The 17,917-nt window shown below is 34.9% G+C and overlaps 1 protein-coding gene across 8 annotated transcripts in view; it reads left to right on the forward strand.

The window, feature by feature from the left end:
* Nucleotides 1-17,917, forward strand: part of LOC110449338 (dystonin-like) — a 146,460-nt gene that overhangs the window by 4,571 nt on the left and 123,972 nt on the right. For all 8 annotated transcript variants that reach the window (XM_021496130.1, XM_021496120.1, XM_021496127.1 and 5 more), the window contains exon 2: nt 13,837-13,877. The gene's annotated coding sequence lies outside the window, so the exon portion shown is untranslated. The remainder of the gene's footprint in view (nt 1-13,836; nt 13,878-17,917) is intronic.

Consider the following 17,917-nt stretch of genomic DNA (forward strand, 5'->3'; position numbering starts at 1 on the left):
TGGTTATACTAGTAGAGGGAGACAGTTATAGGTGACTATCAGTAGAGTAAAAGACTGTTAGAGGGTGGTTATACTAGTAGAGGGAGACAGTTATAGGTGACTATCAGTAGAGTAAAAGACTTGTTCAGGGTGGTTATACTAGTAGAGTTAGACAGTTATTGGTGACTGTATCAGTCGAGTAAAGGACGTTTACAGGGTGGTTATACTGGTAGAGTTAGAAAGTTGTAGGTGACTGTATCAGTCAAGTAAAAGACTGGGACAAGGTGGTTATACTAGTAGAGGGAGACAGTTATAGGTGACTGTATCAGTCAAGTAAAAGACTGGGACAAGGTGGTTATACTAGTAGAGGGAGACAGTTATAGGTGACTATCAGTAGAGTAAAAGACTGTGGCAAGGTTGGTTATACTAGTAGGGTTAGACAGTTATAGGTGACTGTATCAGTAGACTAACAGACTGTTACAGGGTGCTTATACTGGTAGAGTTAGAAAGTTGTAGGTGACTGTATCAGTCAAGTAAAAGACTGGGACAAGGTGGTTATACTAGTAGAGGGAGACAGTTATAGGTGACTATCAGTAGAGTAAAAGACTGGTACAGGGTGGTTATACTAGTAGAGTAAGACCCTCCTAGGTATATGTATCAGTAGAGTAAAAGGCTGTGGCCAGGTTGGTTATTCTAGTAGGGTTAGACAGTTATAGGTGACTGTATCAGTAGACTAACAGACTGTTACAGGGTGCTTATACTGGTAGAGTTAGACAGTTGTAGGTGACTGTATCAGTCAAGTAAAAGACTGTTACAGGTTGGTTATACTAGTAGGGTTAGACAGTTATAGGTGACTGTATCAGTAGACTAACAGACTGTTACAGGGTGGTTTTACTAGTAGAGTAAGACAGTCACCTATAACTGTCTCCCTCTACTAGTATAACCACCTTGTAACAGTCTTTTACTCTACTGATTCAGACACCTATAACTGTCTAACTCTATTACTATAACCACCCTGTAACAGTCTTTTACTCTACTGATTCAGACACCTATAACTGTCTAACTCTATTAATATAACCACCCTGTAACAGGCTTTTACTCGACTGATACAGTCACCTATAACTGTCTAACCCTACTAGTATAACCAACCTTGTCACAGTCTTTTACTCTACTGATACATATACCTATAACTGTCTTACTCTACTAGTATAACCACCCTGTACCAGTCTTTTACTCTACTGATACAGACACATATAACTGTCTAACTCTACTAGTATGACCACCCTGTAACAGTCTTTTACTCTACTGATACATACACATATAACTGTCTCACTCTATTAGTATAACCACCCTTTAACAGTCTTTCACTCGACTGATACAGTCACCTTTAAGTGTTTAACTCTAGAAGCATAAACACTCTATTACATTCTTTTATTAACATTAATCAGCATTGTTTGAGTTTACTAATACGTCTGCTGACTATTGTCTTACTCCACTAAGACCATCATCGACCATAATATTGTATTGCTGTACTTAAACAATCACGTCGGAGAAACAAAAGTGTATGTTAATCTCGTTTCATGCATTTGCATCGTACACGTTTCGATGTATTTCAACTTTCGTAACAGTAGCTACACTTTAACTAGCCCCCTTGTCACAGCCCAAATTTACGTCCTGTTTCCATATTTTGATTAATAATAGTGTAAAATTTTATTTCACATCTTCATACAAATAGCAAACAAAATTCTGCAAGAGTTGTTCTTTTCGCGATGCACTCATTTTCGCGATTTGCAACACTCGACATGAAAAGCAAATTAATCATGCCGGAACACGTTTAGACGTTTAGAACAAATCCACGAAAAATATTTAACACGAAATAAATTGTTATAGGCAATCATCTTGTAGAGTTTAATTTCGTGTAAATCGTTTTTAACGTATCACTTTTCGATTTCATATAATTTGTACCAATGTCCAATTTTCATTGTTTTCAAATAACCGATATGCGGTCGTTCTCAGTAAGCGAAGTTCGAAATTCGGTAGAAATATTGTACAAATATCAAAGGCGTAACATTCGAGGGAGAATGTCTGAACCTTCAAAACTTGAGGTTGAGATTGCAAATCGCATAAGACAGATGTGCCTCTAATGTATAACAAATGTCGGAGTATATCAACATGCTTCAAGAAGTTTAGTCTAATTCAAATAAAAACCCGTTTTAACAAATTTTATGAACTTTTTTACATTGCATACATGCGTTTGTGTGGCTGTCATATGATTCGGTGTAAATTGAAATGTATTCAAATGCTCAGCGTTTCTATCGGGGCCATCATCCACAAATCTAATGTTCACTGCATGTGATAGGAATACAACTCAATAAGACCGATTTATAGGTGTATAGAATGTTTTGTGTGGTTGCCAAAATAGAAATACCTCATCATGAAAAGCATCATTACCGATTCAAGTTGGTTTGTTACCAAGGTCATTTGGACGAACGTTTTGTCATAATCGTGTTCATTTACTGTAAACATCGTATTTATCGTGAGATGCGTGTGCTTTGTGTTAACATGTAGTTCATCACAAATTTAAATTTCTCTACAAACATGCATTCATACGCAAATAAGCAATTATTATTTTCGTATTTTTCTTTTGTGTATTCCTTTTGTGTATAATAACCATAAAGTTAATTTAATAGAATTTTGGTATGCATCATATATTCTACATAATGTTAAAGTTTCCTGTTCTTGAACCCGAGCTAATGAAGTGTATTTTTCGTTTCTACTTGATGATATATTTGACAATGTCTGCAAATATAAACATAGGTGTGTATGCCTGCCATTTGTCTATTGTCTATTTTGTTTGACACGAATAAAACAAATTTAATATACTTCATTGGAGAGACGTTTACATAAACTAATACATTAATATGCTTATGTGCATTTATAAAGTCAAATTTATTCCGCTGACTTATAAAATCTTCACCTTATAATATTTATCTCACTAGATCGGCATTTAACTCGCTTCAGGCACACATATATCAACAATGGTATATGTATCAAACCCGAAATACCTGTAACAGTCTTACCTGGTCTAGATTTCACTTAGATATCGCTGTTGGTCGATGTCTTGTATAAGTAAGAAATCTCGATTCCTTTCATATTTTCAATATTTGTATTATATTAACAAAAGTCCTTTTAAATGTTTTTGAATGTATGAATGGACAAGTTAATCAGATTTCAGTGGATCTGATGACAACCCATACTGACTGTGTTCATAATATTTACATCATGTTCTATTTGAATAGCCAAACAGTCAAAAACGTTCTTTTTCAAATCCTTGTTATGATTCTAGTATATATCAAAAATGATGTTTAAACCTAATGAAAACAATAAGTAATATGAATGCTATCAGTGATATATGAGTTTTAGTTCCAATGTACATAACTGATTCAGCTCTACTAAAAGACATATTGAAATTAGCATGAGTAAAGTTTCAAATATTTCTGTAATAAAAGCTGACAAACCATAAGTTTATAATCAGTTCGATAGAGCTTCTCTACTTGTGGCCTTCGATATCATGGCGATAAAATACTTGACAGTTTGCCTAATTCAAACCCTGAGATTTCTACCAACGAAAGCAATAAGATCGACTCTGTAGAATATTTACACGGTTGTACGCTAACCCTCGACAGCATTAGTTGAATAGTTTAGAGTGAACGTAAAAGCGAATAGCTAATCCTGACTCCAAGCAAATATTGGTCATATTGATTATGGAATGTGGCCATATATGGCAGTTTTATCACCTTCAGGCGTGATTTGGGTTGTAAGTGACCAGCCTTTGTCAAATTAAGCTTTTTATATATTTTGAGTTTTTAATGAAGCAGAAGGACTTACTGATAGTGACTGGCACGTTTTGAATGGATTAGTAAATTTGTTGACGTTCTAAAATAAGACCATTGTACCCATATACGGAGCCATTCTAGGTCAATGATTTCTTATCTTGTTATCTAGTTCGTCTTTTTTTCATACCAACCAATATTTGATTTTAGCGTCCCAAAAAGTCATGCGATTACATGCTGATTCCTACTTTCCTGTTTGAAAATCGTACATTTTGTACTATTAGGATACTATTAAGGCATCTTGTAAACCACGATTTGCTCAGAAAATTTGTTACACAAAGAGAAATTATGACTTTGCAAGGTTATATAAGGAATCGCTTAACGACCAGACTTTGTCGTTGTGCTGAAACATCCAAAGGTCCAGCGACTATAGATATGCTAATGATAATAACGCCAACTATATAAGGCTGCCTTCACGTCTATGCAATGGCATTACCTTTGTTAGTACATGTATACATTTGTCACCAATAAACAATATGATAATGGATCACTTAAACCTAAATGCAGTACAGCGGCAGTTTGTGTACTTATTAATCTCTTAGCGTCAGTTCATTTGTTAACACTACAAACGTCCGTTCATTTGCTTATGAACCCTGTATCAACGTCTGTTCATTTGCTTATTTATTCTGTAATAACGTGTGCTCATTTGCTTAATAACCCTGTAAAAACACACGTTCATTTGCCTATCAACACTTCATCGTCTGTTCATTTTCTTATTAACCCTACACTGTCTTTCATTTGCTTATTAAGCCTACAACTTCTGTTCATTTGCTTGTAAACCCTACACCGTCTATTTATAATATGCTTAACGTTAATTGATACATATATTTGTATAATTAACGTATTTATTGATATAAAATTAACCTCCTATCTAATATTGTGGTGGGATTAAGCGTTCAGTTTAATCAAACTTCGTTTCTTTCATCCAATATAAAACTTTTTATAAATCACAATGAAATACAACGGCATACGAAGTGCTTTGAGTACCAGTTTAGCAGCATAACTGAATTCGGTTTTCATTGAAGGAGCGAAATATTGAGATAAACCATGCTCTTATTGTGAGTTTATCCATTGGCCCTGCAGAGGTTACGAGGATATCATAAAATAGCCTATGTGGGTCGGTATTATAAGGTGTGGGATCACAGTGGACAATTTGTTGTGTACACAGAGTACTTATACAGGGGGCTGACCTCTGTATGGTAAACCAAACCTGCAGCTTACTCTGAGATTCTAAAAAAAACTTGAGGATTCTTTTCCATATTTGAAAAATATATTGACATTTTATTCTTTTTGTCCATTAGTTATGAAAAAAACATAGCATTATGAAAACTCCAATTAAAATATTGACGGGGTTAATTACGAATGTTTCGAGATGTAGGCTTACCATACATTGACCAATATTAATCACAAATTCCACATTTCTGAAGGTCTTATGACCAGGCAGGGATTTCTAATACGCTCCCTCCGCCCTTCACTGGTCGGTTTCAAATGTCTTTAATCCGATTTATATCTACGTATACTTACAGCGATATGCCTGATTACTGTGGCGGTTTTCAGCCTTTCAGACTTACAACCCATTGAGTAAATCCTTACATTATACTCTGTGGTGTATGATAGTGAAAACGCTGATATGTCCAGTACTTTCGCAGATACATATAAATGATCGCTGATATATCAAACAAGGTTGTAATCGAAAAAGCAGTGTTAGCATATCGCAGCTCTCAGCAAATATTGAATTTCGTGGCAATAATAGTGCTCGATAAAGTTTTTAATAAGGAAACATTTACCGTAAACGTATACACATTTAATTTTAAAGTTACTCAACGTGTGACAGTTAAGACGAGCAGTGTATGCAAAAAACACTGAATAAATACTTTGTTTTAAGATGACGCTGTTTTATAAATAAACGAGGTCAAAGTTATAAGATATTTACATGTCAGTTTTTGTATCTATAAAATAGTTACAAACCGGTTCAACTGGAAAGTGTCCACGAATATTAAATTAGCATTAGGGTAAATGATGGTCTACGGTAGAATGGTCACTCACAATCAGGGGCTTACTTGTCAAAATATATGTAGAGAAGTCATGAACCTTCAAGTAATAAACCATGGTTTGCTTTCAAATATGTTAACATTAGAATAGAAGCCAAGTTGATATGTTTTCCCTATCAAGAAAGAATTAAAATTGTTTTTAATATGCAAGTAAAACTAACATTGCACACTCTATTTTCTTAGCAACTCGAACGCGATTCATCAGTCCACGAAAAACAAATGCAAATGTTACATCAACTAAATTTCAGTGTTTAAAATATACAGTATAATGTAGTAATATCCAAAACAATGAACTTAAAATGTTATCTCTGTTGCTTAGAAGACTTTTAAACAAATCATATTCATCTGTAAACTCATGGTGTAATTTGGTTCAAAAATGTTAAGCATACAGAAATGTTAATACTAACCTCTAATGATAAAGATGTAGATCCTAGCAATACATGTTTTTAAAATGGTTTTCATGTACTTTTTTGCCATGGGTGACGTATGTTAAGGAGTCATAAGTTACTTGCAGGTGGCTTTGGAGTTAATTGTACGTTGCATACCTTATAACTCATAACTCATATTAGTGTTCAGTTTGTATATGTATCGGCCAATTAGATACCACGCTTCGGTAATATATGTGAGATGAAAACTCCTTTCACGTTAAACTTAAACTGTCAAAACCATCTATCATTGCAGTCATAAAAACGCATTGTAGTGTTTAATGCACCAGAAAAGGGGCCTTTATATGTTTAGAATGTATTTGTTACAAAAACGATATTAAATGAGTTTTCATTTCATATGAGGTTTTATGAAACGAGTTTTTATTTTTGCGGGCCTTGGTTAGATATTTTTTATCACATAACTCATAAAACTTACATTTTGAAAGGTTTTAAAGCCAAAATGTAGCGGGCTTAATCGAACGAAGACAGACATTTTGTTGAGCCATTCACAATTTATGACGTCACGTCATTGTCCATATCAACACGTCACAATCGATTTCTGACTGGCACAGCCAATGCAAAACGCTTCAGGGTATCTTACACTAATGACATATGTAAAAATATTACACGGGCGAATTCACTGGATAACAGGCCGATTATGTGATAAAAAGCTAAGTGTTATGATTAGTTCTGCCTTTTACAAAGTAGTTAGACCTGTTCGTTCAACACACTGCTGGGACGACAAGATCTGCTGTACTAAAACAGCAATACTACTACAGGAATTTAGACGACTTACCTATTGCTATGTTTTTCCAGATTGCTTACAACATAAATAAAGCAAAGATGAATTTCATTGAGACATTAAATGCTACGGAGTAAAGATATGAACATGATAACGCAGACTGCCAGATTGTATACTTTTTTCTTCTCTATGTAAGATTTTCTCACCGCATGTTGTATGTTGTAACGCACACCGCGGGACACGGAAATCCTAACCATCATCAAAGCATTTGTCCACCTTAATGATACTACAATAGCACGCATGAATAATTCCTGTCTATATAGATGACATTTTAGCATATACTGTAAATACATTTTAAGTAAATCAGAATCGCTTCAAATTATAAGCAACGTTTAACTATTTATCACAGGGATATCCATTTGATGTTTGGATTAGTTAACAAGAGTGGTACATATGCAAATTCTACATCGAACAAATATATGGACGTTACCTGACTATCAGCTACGATACGCCAATTTCTATCATGATTAAAAATGTGCTCATCGTACATTAGATCTTTTCATGACCTTCATACTATAGAGTTTGAACCATCAAGGGTACAATATGTGGTACAGGAAATGCTTTTTCTACCATGGCACCTAATTTGATGAGAGTTGATGGCGGTTTTTCAAATACTATTTTCTTCTTCTCTTTTTTGTGTTTAAGGTTTCTCCGTTCGATCTGAACTTATGTTTTTCCCCTTGTGTATAAGCGCTGCTGCTTTTGGCACATTTTTCTATTTGACCTCAATAGAATATGTGCCACACGTGGAAACTGGCACCTCTTAACCTTCTGGACACCCATTATAGAATATATTGTGGGGATTGATGTCCTCCGTTCAGTTTTTGTTGTTTCATCTGTCATTGACCTTGCTTAAATGCATACGTTCAATGTTGATCTATCCTTGTGTACTGACGCTATGGTATTTCATGCAATGTCTTATTCAAAGTCTGATAATATAAATTTTAACAAGTATGATAATTGACATGTTAGCAATATGAATATATGAGAGAGTGTGTGTGTGGGGGGGGGGGGGGGGGGGGGGGGGGCATNAGTACGTTTTGTGGGATATTGTATATCAGTTTACTTTACTCTGTGGTTCATATATAGACAGTTTGTTATTAAGGGGGATTTCTGTTATACATTTTCAAATCAAAAACACCTTTTAATTGTATTTGGTAATGTTACCTGAATTAACATATATCATAAAACATAATGTTTTATAAATGATGCAAATGTTTAAATGTATTAGTAATTTCTCTACAATGATGATCTATGAATACATTATTTGTATCAAGATCTCTTTCTACTCAAATGTACAAGGTAACAGAAAGGCAATATTTGAATCAATCAAAAATATTTCATTATTGATATCAAACCTTAAATTGCAAAACATTATAGGATTTGAAATGGCCACCACATGAAACAAACCAGACAATTGGTATTGCATTGTAGTAGGGTTTGAATGAAATTAGTGTTTGCAAGTTTGACGCTACGGCGCTAATGCATTGCTGATGTGAAGTTAATGCATTTTTGACCTGACGTCATACCATTGTCATAACTTAGAAGACGCATCATTTCAACAATATGGTGAGAGTGATAGAATCCGTCAACCTCTTTGGAGCAGGGAAATAGGTTCAGAGAGGAAAATATCAACCCAGGGAGGAGGATTCTTAGCTACATGTAGCCTCGTCTTTTGCAACTAAATAATCTTTCTCTGAAGGTTGAGATTTTCCCCTTTCCCTATTGACATTGTCAAAGAATTAATTTAATGTTAAGTTGACAGGCGCACTGCATTGCTGCCTTAATGTTAATGCAATGTTGACGTAATGGCATTATATTGTTGCCGTAAGGAATCGCAATCCTTTTCCTGTCAGTGTCTCAACCCTAGGGCAAGGTAAAAATAACCCTATCCATGGTAAGATGTCAACGTAAGGAAGAAGATTAAATGTTCTTGGCGAATGGGATTTGCTTGTTCTGTAGACGAGGAGAACTGTTTATCTTCGAGATCTGACATGATGTAAATATCATGCCCGGTGCTATAGTTCCGAAGTATGCCTACGTAGGCATCCATCATTCCGTTGTCCTGGTTTAAAACTAATCTGATGGCTAAAAATATTTGACCTACATTCACTTTTAAAGGTCAGGAATTTCGTTTCAAGTTTGTTTTGATGTTTTGCTGTAGCAAGCAACAATCACAAATATGCCTGCTTAATATTTTAACTGTCACTGCAATTTCTCATAGAAAACAATTCTGATTCAACTTAAACATAATTTATGAACTGTTCCCTTGAACAGATATCCGAATGGCAATGTTATAAACAAATGCAACAAGGAGGTTTATATGATAAAAGAGATCTGCCGAAATATCAGTAGCCATTGGAACCCGTAATCAACTACATCGTAATTCCGGACGATGCATATACATACCCTACCACAATTACCAGAGATATGGCTGCAGAATATAATGGCTGCATAGTACCTCATCTCATGTACCAGACCTATTTACTATCAAGCAATAAAATGTATAATATCAAAGTTTTACTTGAACGTTTTAAATACGTACATTGTTTACGCATAAAACAAAACTTTGATATTACATATTTTCAAACTGATTAATCTTATTTAAAATATAATGCATTTTTTATGTTTGATTTTTTATTTAACAGGTCTTTAAAGAAAACATATGAGTGTAGAAAAGCGGGTCAATATTAACAGGGTCGATATCCCAATTTACATTGGATTTGTCAGTGTTGCTTGACTTGTACTGCCATACTGACATGTGACGTCCTTTAGTTTACATTGCAGATATATGGGTTGTTTATTTGTTATCCTCAGCAAATGTTTACAGTATATAAGGGCGACTGTATAACAATCTTTCACGATGTTTACCAATCACTGAATGAAGTTAGTGACGCTACTATTGCAATCTTGTAAGCCAGTATCTATTGTGAGACAAAGGTCTCAGAAAGTTGGTGACCGACATATTTTTCGGAGTTTGATGCCAGGTTGGTTGTCGCCTGTTGTTCAAATAACGACTGGTTTCGCCTCCGTTGTCCTCGCATGAGGTATAATATTCAATGTATTTCAGTTTTCTCATGGGATTGGAGTGTCGGTTGTTGGAGTTTGCGGATATATTTCCGTTTATTTCCATGTATTTTTTGGTAGGAGAGTGTAGATTTGATTTTTGTTCTAGTGCAGGCGTTATGATACAGCCTGTATATAATGTTCTAGTTTACCTTACGACACTGTTGGTTTTATTCAAGAGAGAATAGTGGTGTCATTTTTACAAGAATGTCGTATCAAGTGCCATTCCTAGATTCAACATACATTGTACTTTTTACCGTCACATTTTCGCCCGTTCAAACTTTCGCCCTTCGCCAGTAAAAACCCACATTCACCCAGTTCTGCAATCGCCCTTTACATATAACTAGTACGTCTATTATGTTATTTATTCATCCTAACTGAAATGATAAACTCGCCTTCATAACAGAGTGCGAACATTAAACTGGAGTAAAAAGTTTCCCGGTATGGTATACAGTATTTATTTATTTATTAATTGTAATGCAACTGGGTATCATTAGCATGCGCATAAAAGGCTGAAAATACCAGGTTTGTTAGTTACCATTGACAAACGAACAACCTTAACTCGACTTCACTGTTCGACGATCATCGCACGCATACCACTCTGTGAAATGCCTAAATGTAGTGCATATCTATCTTCATCAAGAGTGTGTCTTTGTTTGACAGTCAACGTATTCAAATATGCTATACAGGCTAAGATTTCGTTTTTTGGGACAAGACAACATACGTTAACCATATTACATGCAACAAACAGTAATGTACACCGCTATTTAATATGCAAAATTTGTCAAATTTATTCATACTATTCAAGAGCAAAAATGCATTAAGATATTTAAAATCCTGTTTATGATGTATTGAGGATTTTATTAGTTATTTACATTAACTTCAGACGGTATGCACAAACAATTAATCTGATATATGATATATGATATAAAATGAATATTGATGCATGTTTGAGGCATCAGTTTCTTGTAATTTTCCGTGAGTGGATTTATCATGGATATATACATCGTGCACATTGCAACAAATGAATCATATTGACCCACTTTTTGGGTCTTTGGGGTCGAATGAGTTAATAATTAATGTATTAAGTGTCTCATACACAGTTTAAGAGATATATGAAATGCTTATATATTTTAATGAAGTATATATCGTGCCATTTTTTACTTTCCACGTTTTTATGTAACAAAAAATCTGTTCGGATGCATTAGCATATATTATGTTGTTTAGCATAATATAACAATCGCGTAGTTGATAACAAGTTGTTGATGCACCATTGCTGTATTAATACTAGGATTGAGTATTCCGTCTTTGCGTATTGCAGAGTTATCTTCTCTTGTGATCAGGTATTGATTGTTACGTCATTGGTTTGTGTGAGAAAATTACGTCGTTTTCTCAAAAATCGATGACATTACTCTCAAAAACAAATGACGTAACAAGCAATACCTGCTCACAAGAGCAGATAACTCTGCAATACGCAAAGACGGAATTTGTCATCATTAGGATGGTGAATCGATATGAGCCGGAGCTTGTCTGACAATCATTCTTATCCGGATTGTAGAAAGGAATATTTTCTCATATGGATGGTTATTTACATAATGCAAATACACTGATAACACTAACAATCCTTAATAAGTTATTAGAAAATACAAGTTAGAAATATTAGTTAAGGTGTTAGCAATGATACGGAATATTGGGAAGAGTGCTTCAGGTAATATATGAAATAGTACGTTATGTGTCATTTCAGCAGACATTACTGGATATGAGTAGTTGTGTTCTTCTGATTACAAGGTATTACATATGGCACATGCTGTATGAATATTCATGAATACCTTTTATCGATGATTATCTGCTTGCATATATTCAAAAAGTCCTTGAAATATGAATATTCATGAATACCTTTTATCGATGATTTTCTGCTTGCAGATATTATTAAAAGTCCTTGCAATATGAATATTTATGATACCTTTTATCGATGATTATCTGCTTGCAAATAGTGCAAAACGTCCTGCGATATGAATATTCATGAACATTTTGTATCAGTTGAGTATTCCGGTCGACACACATGTGCAGCAAGGGCTAGACATTTTGATTGACTTGTTATAGGTGAATAAGCGCCATAGTAATAAGTATGTACAAACTGCTTATATGGGTCTATATACGATATCACATTGCAATGTATACGTAGATACATTGTATGATATTAGTTCTGACATGAGCGAATACCTTCTACAGTGCCAAGGACGACATTAACAATCGGACATAGTCCTGTATATCTTCCCTCCAGCTATTGTCAGGATAGTCTGTCACACTGCCCACTTCATCGTGATGTGTACGGCCAAGAGCATCATTGTTTATATTAATTGAATATGTCCATTGGCACGACGGTATATGAGCAAATGAACAAGCATGGTCAGTATTTTCTTTTAATACGCTATTCTGATCAGAATAAATCAGAAATATATTTGTAAACACTTATTTCCAAACATCTTCGTCCATTGCACCAATAACGAAACTAAATTAATAATACGATTGTAGCACATTGTTTTTGATAAATGTACCCAAGCATTTCTGTCCCATTATCATTTATGCACAAAGTTGATTCATTCATTAGACTGTATCGTTAGAAGGTGTTACAGATGATTGTATAAACGTATTGTCATATTAGTACAACAACAAAATCACGTGTGTATTTCTCGAGAGATGACGTCATAATGTAAGGGAAAAGACTCACAACTGGAAGGGTGTCACATAAACTGACAACAATTAATTAACAGGTGATGGAGGTCTGTGTTCATCTTGCGTGTCACCATTCTATATTTTAAAACTCTACCATTGCACCTGTCTATGTTGCCGCCGGTTGACTGCTGAATTATATCTCAAGTTAAGTTAATTATACCTAAAGCTGTTTCTTGTCATATGTGTTTTACAACCAATTTAATTATCCTGTTGTTAAAGACTTAGTCTGATTTAGAAGCTAATTACCTTAAGTTTCAAAAATGTTTTTAATGTTTGAAAATGTACAAGAAAGATTTGTATGATGTTTGTCCTCATATGGGTTTTTTTCAAATTTTAATCCATAAACTGCATTATTAGTTTTCACTTTTAATTGATGCTTAAGTTTAAAAGATATTTACAATGAGCAGTTAGATGCACATTCACACAATTATATTGATGACAGTTTGTCCTTGAATAACGATAATTTTGAATCCTATATTTGATTTTCCTTCAATGCTTGCAACTTAATACGCTATTCAAACTCCTCTTTTCTTTAACTCTCGACAGTTAACCTGCCATAAACAAGTATGGTTACATTACTATGAATCCCTATGAACAACGAGCAATATAAAAACTTCACCCCGCTTATGTTGAAATGTCACCTCTGTCTATGTAGGGGTCTATTCTATAAACTGTGAAGGCCACAAAGACGTTGTGTGTTATTTATTTATTTATTTTACTTAACCTTTTTCATTAATTTACACATGTTTTAATTTTTACTTTTTATTTTCTGAAGTGCTTCATCTAAATTGTAAATTATTTCAAATGCTTATTCAAAACTCTTAATAAATGCGCATCTTATTGTACTACATCTTCAATAATCCTTTTATTTTCTGTTGCTGCAGGACAAAGATGGCTTTAAGGCAGGAACTGTGATCATATACAGGTACGTTTGGCTACAATATATAACGGTTATAATCTAAATAATTGAATATCAATTGAGTAGGGGCATCACTGCTGTCGAGTGGGACGTCAGATCTACATAGTTTTTGTAGGACGTTAATGCGTTTCTGTGTTATACTAAGTCACGACTGGTGATCTATTTATGTTGTGCTATTCCGTCAGCCACTCAATCAATTTCACTATTACAAAGTGTGTAATTAAATTAAAAATGCGCTTTAGAGAATATAATACATACACTTTGACACATGTCGCTACAGTGTATAATATATACATAAATGATTTTCTTATACATTTCCCCAAAGCAAATTATACAATCATATGAGTGTCATTTGCCACAATTTCAACCTATATTTACTTAAATAAAAGAAGACGTTCCATGTGACTAACTTTTCTTTCATTGCGTTAGCAATTCACTGTAGAAATTCAGTGTAATTAAAAGCAAATAAGAGCTCACTTACAGTAACACCCCATAGATAAATAATCAGCAACGTCGGGGTTTTGCTCAGTAAACGAAGGAACAGACTATATTATGATAGCATACCTGTGTCTCCTTTAGCAACATGATATCACTGAGCGGTGGTGGTAGGATAGCTTGTTAGTTAGGAGTCGAGTATTTTATATTTTTTATTTGGGGTTTATTGCACAATAATCACAAAACATGTATGTGAAATGGTTAGCCAACGAAGTAATGTACGTTAACCAAACAGGAGCGACCATCATAATAAAATACGATTCACTTAAAATGGTTTAAAGTGACGAATTGACTCATTTGGAGGTTGTGGTTATATTATATGTGATTATAATTCTTATTATTAAATCAATTTTATATGACCACTATAAATACTCACATCAGAGATACTCGATGCGTAAACTCATCTATAAAATTACATGTTACTACTTTTGTGATACTCAATAAGGAGTTTACTTTACCAGATATTTACAATGAAATACTTGCTTAAACCAACATAACAATCGTCACTTAATGATACGCGGTATCCTGATCACAAAGCCAGTGGTCAAACCGTTTTGACCTAACGACGGACTAGGAGCGCGTTATAGGGATAAATGAAAGGGTGGAAATGTAAAAACTAGACCCCAAACTGAGATAACAATGCATGCCCCCTACCAGGAAAGGGACTGTGTGAATTGTTGTGTGGTACATTGTAGGTTATCGGTTGTTTGTCTCTGTTAGATCAGGCCGTAAAAGAGCATGAGAAAGTTCGTGGTGTGCGTGGTCAATTGGTTTGTTTTGACCACTTTAGTGTCCGTTTGTTTTATGGCACATACACAGGAGTGTAATTTATACTGTATACATAGGATTAAAGAGCAATAAATATGTAAACCCTTGATTCCCGACACCGGCTTAACACCAGAAATTTTATAAAACGTTTTTAGTCTCCTGAAACCTTGCATGACTTCTTTTAACCTAAAATTGCTTCGCATACGTTGGTTGTGTAAACTATATAAAGGTATTTGATTTACATGAGCCAATTGGTCCATTGAATTTCTCAAAACATTCACAAGTTGACGTGATTTACCTATCTTTCGTTTCATTCATTTGCGTGTGAAGCTGTGTAAGGTATCGAACGCTAACTACTACGCAAACGAAACGTACGTTATAAATTTCGAGCGAAATACATATAACTATCAGCAAATAAGTACAAAAAATGGGAGCATACGGATTTAAATATTCCAGTTCCCTGCATACAAAACACTACAGAATTCCACTATAGTTGCTCATATATTCAATGATCTTCACTAGATTTTTTCGGATTGGGCAAGCAAAATTGTTATCGCTGATTAGGTATTAAGAGGTAGTTGGTAAGAGCGACCGTGTTGTGATTTAAGGTGCAGGGTTTGACTCCCAGTCTGGCCCCGATATATTTTTACTCTCACAACATTGCTTTTGAATTTTATTTTGTAATTATTATCCTGCCATCAAGGTGGAATGTTAACTGAAATCTAGTGCAAGTAGAACTTATGTATCCTGGGTATGGTCAGTAAGCAGAGTTACCTCGGACCGAATAGATACAGCCACTGGCGTTCTACGTACTTCCATAAATCACAGCTTTTATCATTATTAAATTGTCCCAACCAATGAACACAGCTTTTCAATTCAGCCAAAATAAGTATGACATTATATTGAAACTCTGACATGTTTTCTTTTGTGAATTGGGCAAAACTCGGACCGAATAGATACAGCCACTGGCGTTCTACGTACTTCCATAAATCACAGCTTTTATCATTATTAAATTGTCCCAACCAATGAACACAGCTTTTCAATTCAGCCAAAATAAGTATGACATTATATTGAAACTCTGACATGTTTTCTTTTGTGAATTGGGCAAAACTCGGACCGAATAGATACAGCCACTGGCGTTCTACGTACTTCCATAAATCACAGCTTTTATCATTATTAAATTGTCCCAACCAATGAACACAGCTTTTCAATTCAGCCAAAATAAGTATGACATTATATTGAAACTCTGACATGTTTTCTTTTGTGAATTGGGCAAAACTCGGACCGAATAGATACAGCCACTGGCGTTATACGTACTTCGATAAATCACAGCTTTTATCATTATTAAATTGTGCCAACCAATGAACACAGCTTTTCAATTCAGCCAAAATAGGTATGACATATTGAAATTAACATGTTTTCTTTTGTGAATTGGGCAAACTTCTGATCAGTAAAATCTAAAATTACAGTTCTGGAACAATGTGTTCATGTGTTGTGTGTAGGTGGACAGTAGAGCAGGATGGACATTGTCCGTGTGTACCAGGTCATTTGTATATCGCCAACATTGGCAGGGAACACCAACACTTTTATTACCAGTATTCCATGCCCTGTAATCGCGAGGTTTACTTATGTACTTAGATTTAGAGGATCAATATCACTCAAGTAAACACATAGCAAGACAACTATCATCTTCAGGGGGGAAACAGAAGACCTATTTCCCGTTGGCTTATCAGCGGTAAGAAAACAATTACGGCCCGTTCAATAGGGTTATTGTGGCTATTAAATGGACATTAAGGGCGGTACATAGTGTATAACACATGTTATATAACTGCTCGTGAAAGATGCCTAATAAAGTCGCGTATCTATCTTCTCTATAAAAGAAAACTTTGCTCCCCAACTTTTAAATGAGACTATTATATTCACAATATAAGGTGGTGGATAGATTGATCATTTTATGACATATACATTTTAGGTTGAAATTATGTAGCGAATTCGTACATAATACAGAAATTAAAAAGAAATTATTCCTGTTATGTATTGTTACACGGCCCATTAACACGTGCAGTCTATTGGTGCTATTGAAATGACCATTTCTCAATTATCAGTTTTTGCAATTAAGTAAGTTATAAGACAATCTCGCAAATTAGTGTTTGACAAACTGTGACAGTTGACACCATATTAGAGTTCTTGTAATGAATACAAGACTGTATGGTGAGTGGCGTAAAGGGAAGCACACTCGCCTTTAACGAATATGGTGGGGATTCGAATCCCCTATCAGACGTGAAAAGGTACGGGTCCTTTGCATCACAATGTTGGTTTCCCCTGGATACGCCTACGTTAATACGCCCCGCGCGCGTACATACGGACAAACAATTGTGATTAATGCAAGTTGACAAATGATGTTTTACAGTTGTTGAACAATCAATAAAGTCTTCATTTCTAAAAGACTTTACACAGCCGATGGGTCTTATGTACGATATGATTGGTCACGTAACATACCACATGACCTCGCTGGTCAGCCATCATTTTACACCTGTTAGAGAGACACACGTCGTTTTACAGGTGTGTGATTGACACCTATATGTGACGATGGCAGGTAAATACCAGCTGTAAGACTCTCACTGGTCATTTACACACCAGCATGGTCACGTGGAGGTGTCACAGAAGAGGTCAAAATTCCGGTTAGTCTCTTTCCTCTACATTATATGTTGGACGGCAACTTTATGGTGCTACGATTCGACAGGACTCTTAATGTCATATTTGTGGCAAATTTACGTGTGAAC

The sequence above is a fragment of the Mizuhopecten yessoensis genome, unplaced genomic scaffold, assembly GCF_002113885.1.
Source record: "Mizuhopecten yessoensis strain PY_sf001 unplaced genomic scaffold, ASM211388v2 scaffold4583, whole genome shotgun sequence".
NCBI classification, from domain to species: Eukaryota; Metazoa; Mollusca; class Bivalvia; order Pectinida; family Pectinidae; genus Mizuhopecten; species Mizuhopecten yessoensis.